Source organism: Eulemur rufifrons, chromosome 8 (assembly GCF_041146395.1).
Source record: "Eulemur rufifrons isolate Redbay chromosome 8, OSU_ERuf_1, whole genome shotgun sequence".
NCBI classification, from domain to species: domain Eukaryota; kingdom Metazoa; phylum Chordata; class Mammalia; order Primates; family Lemuridae; genus Eulemur; species Eulemur rufifrons.
The window spans coordinates 117,803,433-117,819,877 of NC_090990.1; positions in this window are offsets into that span (position 1 = coordinate 117,803,433).

Below are 16,445 nucleotides of genomic sequence, written 5' to 3' on the forward strand. Positions count from 1 at the left end.
TAATTATTTTAGAACTCCGGAGTCTATTAAAGGCTTGAAAATTCCAAGGGATGTCTTGGAAGGTGAACTGTGGTAAAATTCAGTCAATTTAAACTCTTAGCCCAATAGAACCTGAACATCCCTCACCCCAGCCCTGTGGTAGGCAGCTGTGCATGTGTTTCTGGAGCAACTTGCACATAGCCTGCAGGAGCCAGGGTGGACAAAAAGGATTTTGTCCTCCAATTACTGGGGATCTGTACTCAGATTGCTGATTGCTGCTTCTGATCACAGAAGTGCAGACAAAGAGGCAGACTGCCATTGATGTTGTACCTTCTGCCATTGTCATGAGCCACCCCTGATCTCCTGCAACTGAAATGGCTCCCAGGGAATTTTAGGGCCAGTATTGTCCTCCCCCACCTTCATTTTCTTTTCCCCTTTTGATAGCCTGATATAAAAATACATTCAAAACCAACTGCATATACAGGGAAAATTAGAAAATGACCATACATGTCTAGGAAAAGGCTCAGAAAAACTTCAAGTTTACAGTTCAGGCTGAACCTCTGCACAGAGATAACGTAACAAAAATAAAAGCAAAAACAATAACAAAGTACAACAAACCCTAGCAAAGGGGGATAATTTGATTTCCAAAGTTATATTTGATTCAGATGATCAGTTTTCAAAAAAAATCAAAATGCATAAAAAGAAATAGGAAACAATGAACCATGCACACATCCACAGGAAAAAATAAATCAAGGGAAACTATCCTTGAAAAAGATCTGATCACTGATCTACTAGACAAAGACTTTAAAACAACTGTCTTAAATATGCTTAAAAACTTATACAAGGATGTGGGTAAAGAAAAAAAGATGATATATGAGCCAAATGGAATTATCAATAAAAAAATAAAAACCTGAAAAGAAAACAAAAATAAATTCCAGACCTGAAAAGTACAATAGCTAAAATTAAAAATTCACTAGAGGAATGGAAAGGTAGATTTGAGCAGGCAGAAAAAAGAATCAGCAAACTTAAAGGTAGGACTATGGAAATTATTGAATCTTAGGAACAGAAAGAAAAAGATTGGAAAAAAGTGAATAGAACCTAAGAGATTTATGAGGTACCGTCCAGCAGACCAATATAGGCATTGTGGGAGTCCCAGAAGATAAATGGAGAGAGAAAGGGGAAGAGAGAATATTTGAAGAAATGTTGGGTGAAATTTTCCCAAATTCAAATACAGACATGAATATAAACATCCAATATGCTGAACAGACTCCAAGTAGAAAAAATTCAGAGAGATCCACACTGAGATACATTATAATCAAACTTTTAGAAGCCAAGGAAAAAGAGAGAATCTTCAAAGCAGCAAGAGAGAAATGACTTATAACACACAAGGGATCCTCAATAAAATTATCAGCATCCTGATAGGACAGTTTTTTCAACACTGTGTACTGTGAAAACTGGATATCTGCATGCAAAAGAATAAAATTTGGATCCTTACCAAATGTGCATACAAAAATTATCTCAAAATGGATCAAAAACCTAAATGTAAGACCTAAAACTATGGAATTCTTAGAAGAAAATATAGGACAAATGGCTTATAACATTGAATTTGGCAATGATTTCTTTAAAATGACACCAAAACATAGGTAACAACATAAAAACAGGCAAATTGGACTTCATGAAAATTAAAAAAAAAAACAATAAATATCAACAGAGGCAAATGCCAAACCATGGAATGGGAGAAAATACTTGCAAATTGTATATCTGGACATCCAGTGTATGTAGAGAATTCCTCAAACTTAGCAATATGGAAAAAAATATGATTTAAAAATGGGCAAAATACTTTTATAGACATGTCTCTAAAGAAGATATACAGCTTGCCAATAATCACATGAAAAGATGCTCCACATCACTAATCATCAGGGAAATGCAAATTAAAACTAAAATGAGATATCTCACACAGATCAGTATGTCTACTATAAAAACAGAAAATATTTAATGATGAGTGTTGGTGAGGATGTGGAGAAATTGTAACCCTCTTGCACTGCTGATGGAAAAGTAAAATGGTACAGCTGCTGTAGAAAACAGTATGGTTGTTCCTCAAAAAATTAAAAATAGAATTACCCTATAATCTAGCAATTCCACTTCTGGGTAGAATTTCAAAAGAATTGAAAACAGGATCTCAAAAGATATTTGTACACCATGCTTATGGTAGCATTATTAACCATAGTCAAAATATGAGAGCAACCCACGTGTCCATGGATGGATAAATCGATAATCAAAATGTGGTACATACAGACAATGGAACATTATGTACCCTCAAAAGGTTAGGAAATTCTGACATATGCCGTAAGTTGGATGAACTTTATGGACATTATGCTAAGTGAAATAAGCCAGTCACATAAGACAAATACTGTGTGATTCCACTTATGTGAGATACTCAGAGTGATCAAAATCATAGAAACAGAATGGTGGTTTCCAGGGACTGAAGGAAGCAGGTTATAGGGATTTATTGTTTAATGTATACCAAGTTTCACTTTTTCAAGATGAGAAGAGTTCTGAAGATGGATGATGATGATGGTTATATAATATTATGAACATACTTAACACTACTGAACTGTATGTTTAAAAATGGTTAAGATGATAAATTTTATGTTATGTGTATTTTACCTCATTAACACTGAGAAAAAATGTTATTTCTTCATAGCACTTTCCTTTACCGCCAGGTTCCATTCTAGCAGGAGTGACCCCCTCCCTCCACTGTACTCCTTACAGCAGCGTATTTCATGGCTGTTGAATGTTGACTGAGATGACACTGTGGCTTCAAGTTGCTGCTTAAAGCAGAGGTCTGAGTGGTTATTGTTTGTTAGCTTTTATATGATTCTTAAGAAGACATCCTGTGAGGTTAGATTCCTGCCTCTGGTGAGTCAAAATGTACGTCTGTTATTCCCAAGTGGAAGATGTCCCCAACTGCAAGCTGTAAATCTCAAACCAGGCTGAAAACAGTTTTTGTTTAAGTCGGTTGTCAGGCCTGAATTTGTCAGTGTGTTTCTTATTGGTCCACTTATTTTAAAAGATTCTCTAAACTCATTATATATTTCAACTCTGTTTACTTATCCTTCGCCTCAGATGTTTCTTTCTTATCTTTCCAAGCTCCAGGCTGTATCTCATACTGGGCTCTAGAATATTTACATATTTTACCCTTTAAAAACTAAGGACCTAATTTTGATCCATTACCTCCTTAGATATGCAACATCTTCTAGAATCTGAATCAAGCCATTTTTAGTGAAATAAATTGCGATTAAATTTTCTTGGAAAACATATAAATAGGAACTGTTCCAGGTAAATGGGGATATATGGACACTCTAGAGATAATAGAGGAACTAGAATACTATAATTTAGGAAGTACTTGGGGCTATTCTTCCACAGGGCAGTGTTCTGGAATAAATTGTAACAAACAGGAGAGCCTAATAGCCATAGAAAAGAGAGTTAATATTAAAAAAAATTACCCAAAACTCTAAAAAGCAGGACCAAATAAATATTATCAAGGCATTCCGTGACACAGGCACGCACTGTTTTGAGACTATAATAGCTCCCCAGACCATATTGTTATAAGCATGATAAAATAGGGTGAGGGGTTTTGTCTCTGTTTTTATTTTTTTAATTTGTTTTTCTTCTGTGCAAAGGCATGGGGTAGATTATATCAGACAGCCAGAGTCTTAAACTTTGCCATATCCAAGAAACAAGTTGCACATTGCAGCTGCAGTTTTAGAACCAAAGGAAAGCCTTTGTGTGAGGGTTTAATGCAGCGGGGAGAAAATGAGTAGGTATAGTCATTTCAGCTGCACCAAATATATATCTCCTGACCTCTGTGTTAGCATTAGTTGTTAAAAATAATTGTAAGTAAAATATTTTGTTACAAAAATTATTTGTGGCAAAAACTTGTAAACAAATCTGATAAATCTGATGTATTTTTTAGAGGGTGCAAATATGGCAATAATCCATTTGACTTATTATCATTGTCTTCATCTACAGTCTCAATGCCCCCCACAAATACAGAAACAGAAACACACTATCAATGAAAAAGAAGCCAAACTCTGTAAAATAATTTAAAGAGGTTTATTCTGAGCCCAATTTGAGGACCACGGCCTAGAGCCACGCCCAAGGTGTCTTGAGCAAGTGGACTCATTGCCATTGGGTTACAATTTGGTTTTATACATTTCAAGGACACAGGAAATACAGGTAAAGTAATAAATCAATACATGGAAGGAGTACATTAGTTTGTCCAGAAAAGACAAAATATCCTGAAGGATGATGGGGGCTTGCAGGTTATAGGTAGGTTTAAAGAGTCTTTGATTTGTAATTGGTTGAAGAAATGAAGCTTTGTCTAGAGGTTTAGCATGTTTTAAGATAAGAAAGTCTATTAATCAGAGACAAGCCACTGGACTCAAGTGATTTGCTGTGTATACCGAGGACCTGCAGGTTTGTCTGCATAGCCTTAGGCCTGTTAATAAATTACAAAGGATGTCTCCAAGAAAGGAGGGGGGCATGAGGAGGCATGTCTGACCTCCCTCCTCATGGCCAGCAACTCAGCTTTCGTGTATTTCTGGGGTCACCTTGGCCAGGCAGGGGTCCATTCAGTCATCTGGGGGTTGGGGAAAGGTTAAGATTTTATTTTAGTTCACACTAGTCTAAAAATCTACCATTTTAGAATTGATTATGCGGTGTTTAAAATAATGATTTAAAGAGAAGACTTTGGTACCAATACGTATAGCTTTTATAATTATCCCAGAAAAGTTGCTAAGGGTTCAAAACTGCCTGAAGTTCCATTAATCTGGGTTAGGCTAAATTAAACATAAGATAGTTCAGCTGTGTTTGTTTTTAATTAACAAAGGAATTTAGTGTTCCCGAAAGTGAGGGACTAGCAAACCAGGCTTCAATCAATCAGGAATATTTTGGGCATCTCTGCCAGTAGCATTAATGGGAAAGACATGCTGTTATAACCCAGAGGATCTTTGGTAGGTCCTGAAATAAGTGAAAGGGAAATTTATAAGAGAATATGAAGCCTAAAAGCTGTCAGGGAAAGAGGTGGTAAAACTAATATATGGAATATTCAGCTAAGGTGAGGGGGTTCTAGAGTTGAAGGAGACTTATATCAGAGAGCCAGAAGATTTTAAAGAAATGTTATTTTAAAATAAATATGTAATGTATTAATTTAATGTAGGTATGCCATTTGAAATTTCAACGTGTACTGCAAAATCCAGTTAAGAACACATTTTCATTCTTCCTGACCTCTGTCATGCTCCTCAGGAACCCATTTTAACTTGTTTAATATTTTCTTCTGTTATTGAGCACCCTACTTCTAACTACTAAGCATTTACTACTTTCTTAGTTCAGTAAAGTCTGAATTAGGTAACAGTAACCCACTATGAGAGATAATTTCCCTTACCATCCTCGCCCCTCCTTGGGAGAGTTAGCATGAATTTCATTAAATAAATGTTCCGTATTTATTTTACCATGATGTTTGTAAATGTAGTTCACTGCTGAGCCAAGTAATACAGCATGCATTTTTTCTTATACATATTATTGTTTTTCTTGCAATTTTTACAAATTCACTTAGTTTTTATTTACAGAAAATTTTCCACAAAGCTCAGACTCATATATTAAACTCTTCTGAATAATATTGTCCAAGTGGTCTAATACATGAAATCATTTATCAGTTCTATTTCCAACAGCCTATTTCCTAGAGACCTCTGACCTACTCATCACGCTACACTGGTTTCTCTAGACCTGATGGCGTAGCTGTTCTCCTGGGATGTCTTTTATGATTCTCTCTTGTTGGAGCACTTGATTCTGATCTCCCAATATTTTCTTTTTTCATTCATTTTCCTATTTGGGGGGAGTACGTCCTCCAAGAGTTTCTCCAAAAAGAATGCATGGGTGGTTAAAAACAAAACAAAGCAAAACAAAACAAAACGTGACAATTCTGAAGTCCTAACAATATCCTTATCATACCATCACACATAAATGTTCGCTTAGCTAGGTAAGGAATTCTAAGTTAAAAATATTTTTGCCTCACAGTTATACACATTTATATTTCTTCTTTTAATGTCTTGTGATTTTTATATAGATGTCATTTCAATTCTTGATATGTTATGTATAAATTCCCTTCACCCTACCTCCAAAGCTTTTATGCTAATTGTAACAATGATCAATTCTTGAATACTTAGCTTAAAATATTACTTCAAAAACTTTGTGTGTATTTTAATAATTTAATACTCACAATAATCTTAGGATATTGATATTATCAATATCACTCCCATTTTACAGATGGGTAAGTGAGCATTGAGACATCAAGTGAAATGTACAAAATCTTACAGCTGCTAAGTGGTGGAGGTGAATATTGAATCCAGGCAGTCTGGCATTAGATTCCATGCATAACCACTATTTTAGCTGCCTCTCTTTCTCAGGTGTTCTGAAATTAGTACTTGTTGGATTTTCAATGTGGAGACATCTTTCAATGATAGGAAATTTTGTTGTGTGATTATTTTTCTCTGTTTTTTATTCTATTAATTGGATTTTAGACACACTCCATTAAACCTCTAATTTAAAAACTTTTTATTTTGCTTTTATTCACATTAAAAAATGGATTTTTCCTTCTTTTCAGGAAATTCCATAAATCTTCTTCCAAATTTTCTATTATTATTAAGAGTAGTGTATAATTTCAGGGATCCTTGTTTGTAATTTTCAAGAGCCATTTCCTGTTTCTTTGATAGTTCTGTTAAATTTACAGTCCCTGCATTTATTTTAGTGATACATATATTTGTATTTATGTATGGGGTACTTGTAATATTTTGTTACATGCATAGGGTATGTAATGATCAAGTTAGGGAATTTAGGATATCCATCACCTCATGTATTTATCATTTCTGTGTGTTGGGAAAAGTTTAAGTCTTCTCTCCTAGTTATTTTGAAATATAAAATAAATTGTTAACTATATTCATGCTCCTCTGCTATGGAACATTAGATCTTATTCCTTCCGTTTAACTGTATGTTTGTACCTATCAGCCAAACTCTCTCACCACTGCTCCCCCAATCCACACATACATTTCCCCATTGCTGATAACTATCAGTCTACTCTCTATCTCCATGAAATCAATTCTTTTAACTCCCAGATATAAGTGTGAACATGTGATGCTGTCTTTCTGTGCCTGGCTTATTTTGCTTAACATAATGACCTCTAGTTCCATCCATATTGCTGCAAATGACAGAATAGCATCCTTTTTATGGCTGAATAGCATTCCACTGTGTATACGTACCACATTCTCTATCCATTCATCCATTGCTGTAACCCATAGGATTTAGTATGTTGTGTTTCCATTTTCATTCATCACAAGAATTTTTTTTATTTCCCTCTTAGTTTCTTGATTGACCCAATTGTCATTCACAAGCATGTTGTTTAATTCCCATGTTTTTGTTCAGTTTTCAAAGTTTTTTGTTATTATTCCTAGTTTTATTTCATGAGGCCTGGAAGATACTTGATAAAATTTCAGTTTTTAAAAATTTGTTGAGACATGTTTTGTGGCTTAACATACAGTAACCTGGAGATCGTTTCATGTGCTGATGAATGTGTATGCTGTAACTGTTGCATAAAATTTTCTGTAAATGTCTGCTAGGACCATTTGGCCTAAAGTTCTGTTTAAATTCAATGTTTCTTTGTTGATTTTTCTCTCCGGTTGATCTGTCTAATGCTGAGAGTGTGGTATTGAAGTTTCCCATTATTATTCTATTGGAATCTATCTTTTTCTTTAGATCTTATAATATTTGCCTTTTATATCTTGCTGGTCTGGTGTTGGGTACATATAAATTTATGATTGTTATATCCTCTTGCTGATTTGATTCCTTTATCATTTTATAGTGACCTTCTTTCTCTCTTTTTAATGTTCTTAATTTAAAGTCTGTTTTATCTGATATAAATAGAGCTATTCTTGCTTGCTTTTGCTTTCTTTTTACATAGAATATTATTTTATATCCTTTACTGTCAATCTATATGTAGCTTTACAGGTGAAGTGAGTCTATTATAGACAGCATGTGGTTGAGTCATATATTTTCATTCATTCAGCCAATCCATATCTTTTAATCAGAAAATTTATTTACATTCAATGTTATTATTGGCATGTGAAAACTTATTTCTGTCATTTTGTTGTTTCCTGGTTGTTTTGTATATCCCTTTTTTTCTCGTATTATCATTGTAGGTTTGGTGATTTTCTGTAGAGGTAACATTTAAGTCTTTTCTCTTCCTCATTTGAATATTTGCCCTACCAGTTAGTTTTATAATTTAGTATGTTTCCATAATGGTTGATATCATCCTTTTGTTTCCAGGTTTAGGACCCACTTAAGAATTTCTTAAAGGGACTGTCTAGTGGTGATGAATTCTCTGAGTTTTTGCTTGTCTGAGAAAGACTTTAGTCCTCCTTCATTTATGAAGGACAACTTTAATAGGTACAACACTCTTGGCTGCCAGTTTTTTTCTTTAGGTATTTTAAATATATTATTCTGTTCTTTTCTGGCCTGGAATGTTTCTGCTGACAAACATATTCTTATTCTGATAGGGGTTCCCTTATATCTGACTAAACACTTTTCTCTTGCTGTTTTAGACTTCTTTCTTTGTCTTTGACTTTTGAGATTTCCAACATAATGTGACATAGAGAAGAGCTTTTTGGATTGTATCTATTTGGGAATCTAAGAGCTTCCTTATATGGATGTATAAATCTCTTGATAGACTGAGAAGTTTTCAGCTATTACTTTGTTAAATAGGTTTTCTATGCCTTTTGCCTTCTCTACATTTTCTGGAACACTCAAAATTTGAATATTTGGTTGCTTTATGGTATCTCATATGTCATATAAGTTTGATTCATTCTTATTTGTTCTTTTTTTCTTTTTGTCTAACTGATATTTAAAAAGACTTGTCTTCAAGTTCTGAAATTCTTTCCTCTGCTTGATCTAGTTTATTGTTGTAACTCTCATTTATATTTTTAATTTCATGTGTCATATTATTCAGTTCTATGATTTCTGTTCTTTTTTTAATGAGATCCATATCTCTGGCGAATTTCTCTTTTATATACAAAATCATTTTTCTAATTTCTTTGTATGTTTTATCTGTGTTTTCTTGCTTCTCACTGAGCTTCTTTAACATCATTATTTTGTATTCTTTCCCTGGCATTTCTTAAATTTCTTTTTTATTGAAATCTATTACTAGAGAATTATTGGTTCCTTTGGAGGTGTCACATTTCCTTACTTTTTCATTTTTCTTGTATCCTTACTTTGATATCTGTGTGTCTGGTGTAATAGCTGCTTCTTCCATTTTTTTTTTTTTTTTTTGATTGGTTTTCATAGGGGAAGATGTTTTTCTGAAGATGTGTCTATGATGCTTTTGGGTTGGGTATTTTAGTTTTCATTCTGAGTGTATGCATTAGTTTATTTTCTATATGATTTCTTCATCTGTGATCAGCATCAGTTGTGTCTGTAATTTCCTCAATGGCTTGGCTGTGGTTGTCAGTGGTGGCTGTGCTAAGGATGGGGATTCAAAGTTGGCTAGTCTTTGAGCCCCAGTGTTGGCAGCTGTGGGCCAGATGGGTGGGTGGGACCTCAGGCCCCTGGACAGCATCTGTGGCATGGGTGATAATAGTAGCAGTGGTGGGAAAATCATCAGACTTCCGGACAGTACTTATTTATGTAGCTGTGGCTGTGATGGGCTGGGTTGTCCAGTCCCTAGTCCCTCAGAGGGCATGTGTGGGTCTCAGCAGTGGTGGCAGTGGTAGACTGAGTGGGCCTGTTCTCAAGTCCCCAGGAGGAAAGCACAGATACTAGTGGTCAGGGTAATCTACAGGTCCGCAGGTATTGTGCTCTGGCACTAGGGGTTAAGATGCCAGGCTTGTCAGGCCTATCTTCAGGAACCCCAGTGTTGTGCGTGGGCTTAGGCTGTAATGGGCAGTGCAGGGCAACCCACAGTGATAAGTGGGGAGAGCCTGTCTTCAGGGTGCATGCAAGTGCACAGCTGTCCTGCTGCTGGGAGGATGGTTACTGTTAACGGGGGTGGCCCTAGGCAGGAAGGCAGCTTTCTGGCTCTGGGGAGTATGCATTTTAACCCTTGGTTGCAGCAGAAGTGGTAGCAGTGTGCAGAGAGAGCCTGTTCTCCTGGTTTGTATTAGTGCACAGGAGCCTTGCTACTGGGAAGGAGGCAGGGTTTATGTCAGTGGGAGTGCTCCCAGTTAGGCAGGTGGCTTTCAGGCTCTGGAGAGCATGTGCTTTGGCTCCCAGCAGCAGCAGATGCAGCCATGGTGGTTTGCAGGGAGAGCCTGTCCTTAGGGCATGAGTTAGTGCACAGTGGCCCTGACCCTGCTCCTGGAAGATGGGGTAGGGTTGCTGTCAGTGGGAGTGGCCCCATTCAGGCAGACAGCTTTCAGGCTCCTGGGAATGTGTGCTTCAGCCCCTGGACACAGTGGCAGTAGTGTGTGGGGAGAGCCTGTCCTCAGGGCATTTAGTGCACAATGGCCCTGCTGCTGGTGGGGATGAAATTGCTGTTAACAGCCCAAGGCAGGCAGCTCTCAGGCTCTGGGGAGCTTATACTTCATCTCCTCTGTCCTGGGGGCAGACTCTAAGGTATAATGCTCCACCTGTTCCCCAGGGTGTAGGACTGTGTAGGGGTTGAAGTGTTGGGGACCCTCTCACACTTCTAGGTCCAGCTAGTGTTGTGCCACTGCAGCACTCTGGGTGGACACAGGATGTCAGTAGGGCTCCAGGCATGTAGAGATGCAGGGAGGGTTGGGTCTCAGAGCAGGATACTGTCTGGTGGGGATTGGGCTCTCAAAATGGCACTGTGGTATGGCTGCTTAGGACTCTATGTGTGAGACCCAGCATGAGCTCCCTCTCTGGAGCAATGCAGTCCTGTGGTCTCCAGGCAGCTCCCTATGTTAGTCTGAAGACTTGCAAGGGTCAAAGGGCTTTCCCATGGCCAGGGCTGCAGGAATCTGTGGTGGGATATGGACCACTGGAGATCTCTCACTTACCCCTTCTCCACCCTGGGGAACCTTTCTAGGTTCCCAGCCAATTCTGACCAAGCAGGCCACCTTGCTCCCCTCTCCTTCTACTCCTCAGATGTTTCCTGTCACTCCTTTGCTGAATTCTTAGATGTTCTATTTAGAATGTGACTATTTGCTATTTTGGTTGTTTTTTGTGGAGGAAACATACCTCTAGTCAGCTATCTTGAACCACACTTCCTTACATTTGTTTTATGGATGGAATATCTTATCATTTCTTTGAGGATACTAATTATGTATTTATGTCTCCTGCTCCCTACTTTGTTTCTTTTCTCAAAATTTCTTTCTTCTATATGTGTGCTTTGGTCTCTGTTTTCAGGCTGAAGTCTTTCTTCAAATGTACAGGACTTGTTGACCGTTACTACCGTTACTATGGGGTGATTAAGGGATGAACAGCCTTTATCATTGGAGAGAATCTCCAGTATTGATAGCTGTAGTAATTCATTTTTTTCCAGAGAAGAATTCTTCAGTCTCCTGCTTAGGGTTATAAACCTTGAAACAGATGCCCTGGTAGTTAGGATAGAGGGTAGACATTGAGAAGGGCTGAGGGCTCCATTGTTCAACAATAAGATTTATGAGTCTCCTACTTTGAGCCCAGTACCCCCACCCTCTACTGAGACTAGTGTCCTTAAGGTTAATGTCTGTCAGTATTGTTTTATGTAGAAACTTAACACTGTGTTTCATATGTGTGTTTTGGGGTGTGAGAGAGGAGTGGGTATGAGTCACCTACCTCTATCCACGCTTTCAGCCAGGTTTCTCTGTTTTGAGGAACATTTCTATTTCTTTGGTTACTGAGGTTCCAGTAGCAGATTGATCCATTTTTTGCAGACTTACCCTCTATAGGCACTTACACTTTTGCTTCCCCTTTTGTGGTAATAGATCTTCCATTTCTCCATCTGCTTTCTAACCTATGAATATTTCTTGAAATCCTTTATCTATTTTTTTAACTATATTCTCTTTTTCCCTTTTGATAAATTCATTGGTTTATTAATTTAATTTCATCTTTACCCCCTTCTCTCTTCTCTTCTCTTCTCTTCTCTTCTCTTCTCTTCTCTTCTCTTCTCACCTTCCCCTTCTCTTTCCTCTTCCCCTTCTCCTTCTCCTTCTCCTTCTCCTTCTCCTTCTCCTTCTCCTTCTTGTAAACTAGTTAATGAAGCTTTCATAGGGTGACAGATTGGGACCTCTGTTCTGGGGATAATGAGTGATATAACCTGACATATGTCAAAATGTATTTGGGTAAGGGAGGAGAAATGGGCCACCAAACAGCACGGATTATAAGGAAATAAGATGACAAGTCTCATCAGAATAAAGTGAGTGGGAAGAAGTGGGAAAGAAATGAGAATCTTTATGCCAAAAGGCACTTATTTCAAGTCTGAAATTATATGACTTCAACATCACCCCCTCTGTCTCATATTCATGTCCCCAGATTTCTCTGAGTTATCCACTATTCCCACCGATGTACAAGTCTCCGATTCTGGGGTGAAAGACTTTGCTAAGATGAAGAAGGAAAGTTGTTCAAGATAAAGACATTTCAGAAAAGGGTGAAGATACATGAGAATTAAAAAAGTAAGGGGCATTTTTATACTTTAGAGTATAATTCTCTTTAAACATGTCCAGTACTATTTCCCTTGATTTCATGTCAGATAATTCAATGCCATAGAGAAAAGAATGAAATATTGTTCTATTCTGTCTTGCTAGAAGGGCTACATTTAAATTTGGTGGTATTAGAACTGATGCTCTAACCAATAGGCTTATTATATCTAAATCATGGGAATTTTCAGACAGAGCGTATACATATTTAGCTTTCTAAATCTGTGCATGTTAAAATAGGAATAGTAAGGCAAGTTGTCTCCAATACTCACCCTCAGGCTTAGAGAGAGAATAATGGAGAGAGGAAGTAAAATGATAGGGGGTTGTCAGATTTGGGAAAATTTGAGTAGGTGGACAAGGGTAAAGAGTATAATCTAAATCATGTGATTGTAGATCTTAGAGCTCAAGGAGACTTTTGGTATCTATAGATTATTATTTTATAGATAATAATAATAAAATTTGTACTTCATGCCAGATGCTATTCTAGATTTATTACCCTCAACTCATTTCATACCTCAAAAATCTTATAAAGTAGATACTACTTGTGACATCATTTCACAGATGAGGAGTGTGAGTCACAGAGAGAACAGGCAATTTACTTCAGGTTATGCAACTATCAGTGTTTACATAAATATTAGCACCAACAGAGTCTGGCCCATAACACATATGTACTTAACTAGTGTACTTTTCCTCTCTTGCAGGGAATAGACACCCAAAGATATAGAGACTGGACTAGTTAATGACAGGACTAAACTCAGATTCTTTAGCAATAGTTAATCACACTGATTGATATTTATGGTTATTGACCATAATCTGTGATTCTTTTCATGGTACTGGTCATGCACATTAATGTTACTTATTTATTACTTTTTAGTTATGATATTTGTTACCCCAGTTCAAACCTAATTTTGAATTAAATTTATGGGACCACTGATTAAATAAAAAATGTCTAGTTTTATCATACTCATTTTCTAACATTTATTGCCTTCTATATGATGGAAAATATGCTAGATAATTTACTTAAGTTTTCTCATTTAATTTTCACAAGATGATGATATTGCAAGTATTACTGTATCTATTTTACGTACATGGAAACTAAAGGCCTGAAGTTGTGAAACATGAAAAAAATCACAAAGCAAGTGAATTGCAATGTTAGCCAAAAAACCCTGCTCTTTCAACCTTATATGTCCTTTTTACACTATATATCTGGACTCTTTTTATAAGCATTATCAATGAAAAGTCATTTCTCACTTGGAATATGTACCAATTCTGTTAGTTAAAACATAATGTACTTTCATTTGTGGAACTTTAATTTGGTCTTTCTAAACGAAATTGCTATTTAAAAAAACAAACACTTGTCAATACAAAGCAAAACAACAACATTCCCATGTGTGATATGCATTATTGGGTGCACATTATCATTTCTGAGTTGCTGTGTATATTTTTCTTATTAGAAAATGTATGCACAGCTAATGTTTACTCAAGAGATGAATTATTTTGCAAGTGAAAAATTATAATGGTTATATTCAGTCACATTTCAACCTTACATCACCAAAAGGGAGCCTTTTGCTAGAAACTCTTCTGCAACAATGTTTTTTTAAAGCTCTCCCCAGTCAGCTTTAATGACTGTAAAATATTTAGGTATTTTTTAAATGTTGTAGACCAAATAGAATAATGCATGAAAGCAATAAATAAATAAACAGACAAATCACATCTAAAGACACACCGATAGTGGGGCTTTTACAAAAGGATTGACCACAGAGGTTTTAAAATCCGTTTGATAGTTTTTATTTGTGGTGGAGAGGTTCTTAAACAGGTGAAACTCACTGCCCTCAGAAGAGTACAGAGGAAACAGTGAGGAAGGTATTAAGCAAACCAGTGAGACATGGCGACCACAATTAAAAACACTGATCTTTCTGGGAGGAATGCGTAGTGAAACTACTCAACCTTTGGCCACCTCCCAAATTCCAACTTATCTGTGGGCATATCTTACCTCGTGGGAAATAGTGTTCTTCTGACAATCAGGAAAGTTCTGCCTCATCACTGTCTATAACCTGGAGAGCACTTCTAAAAAGCAGATTGCTTGCTAAAATGGAGTTGGGTCACATTTACACAATATAAACTTGTCCAGCTCCTTTATAATTAAGTGTTTACCAGAAGGGATTCTTTAGATGTTGAACTCCCCTCTCACTTTCTTTCTTTTTTCTTGTGTTAATGTTTTATATTTCTCAAAATATCCAAAGTGACATTTCTATGTGTCTGTGAGTTTTTTCCAGTAAGTAGTTTTCTTCACTTCAATCATTTCTATTTTTTAAAAAAATTCCTAATGTTTCTAGTTTTTGACACATGCTAATTTTTGATTACTAATTCATGTGACAAACATGCTACGTTAGTCTTCATATTAATATGTTCATTGAAAATGACATAGAAGAAAGGGCATTTAGCTCTACAGAGAATTAATTAGCATGTAATTCTCAGTATATCATCTAGTGTTAATTAGCAGTTAAACCATCTTCTTGTGCATGACCTGCTGATTTCAATACAGAGTTCTATTTCAGAGACCCTAGGGGAAAGAAACTTGAAAGAATATTCGTTCTTCTCTTCTCCAAAATGAAATAGAGAATCACAGCTCCAATTCCCCTGAGTTTTGTTTAACTACCATATATTTTCTTCATTTTGTCCCTTTCCTAAATCTGTGTTCCAGAAATTATGTCTTCCCTTTCGAATAGAACAGTAGCCAAACCATTACTAATTGATGAGTAAAATTAATATTCATATCTAAGTCTTTTCTAAAAGTAGAACTTTTTTTAGTTTTTATTATTCACAATTTTTAGAGGAATTTTAATATGATTGCTAGGTAAATCTGTGTATGAGTTGATCTTACTGTTTTCTTATGTAGCTCTTTTAAACAAAGAGTTCATTAAGAAATCTGGCAAGTCATCATGAAAAATAAATTCTGGATTTTCTTTTTTTAGCACATTCATACTTATTTATCAGAATAGATGCCAATGGAGTAAGACAGTGGTTAATCTACTCAAATCATTCAAATTTATCTTAAAAATGCATAAATAAATATGTACATATACATATGTCAGAAATTCAGAACACTTAACAAAAATGAAGAAATGGCATTTCTATTAATAACTATTAATACTTGAAAAATGCTATCATGCATGCCAGGACTGCTGACTTGGCATTCATGCGTCATTCTCCGGCACTCACCCACATCCTCTGGGTTCAGGGATGGCTCTCCTAATGATGAAACCAAACCCCTGTCTCTGTGGTTATCTCTCCTGAGACTTATCACTTTGGTGTACAACATTCTTAGATTTTTAATAAGATCAAGAAAGCCAAAAATATATTATTTTTAAAAGGCTTTCATGGCTTTTTGATTTATAATCATATTGAGAAGGGGTTGGTTGTTAAATTATCCTCTTCAACAAAAAATGCAACTTCTATTTGCACAATGCACAAAGCATTTTCACACACACTATCTCATTTGATTCTCACAAAAGCTTAGAGCATATAACACTTATAGTATATATACTTAGAGAGTAGAATTACTCTCATTTTACAAATGAAGAAATAGTCTCAGAGAAATTAAATGATTTCCCAAGGTATCAAAGATAGATGGGGTGAAATCAGGAATAAAACTTAGGTTTCTGATTTCTACGTGCAATTCTTTTCCCACTTTATTACACTTCAGTATATAGAATCAAAATCTTGTTTATTCCTGGTTCCCATATTTTGAACCATCCTTACATCCATGGGATGAAGCCC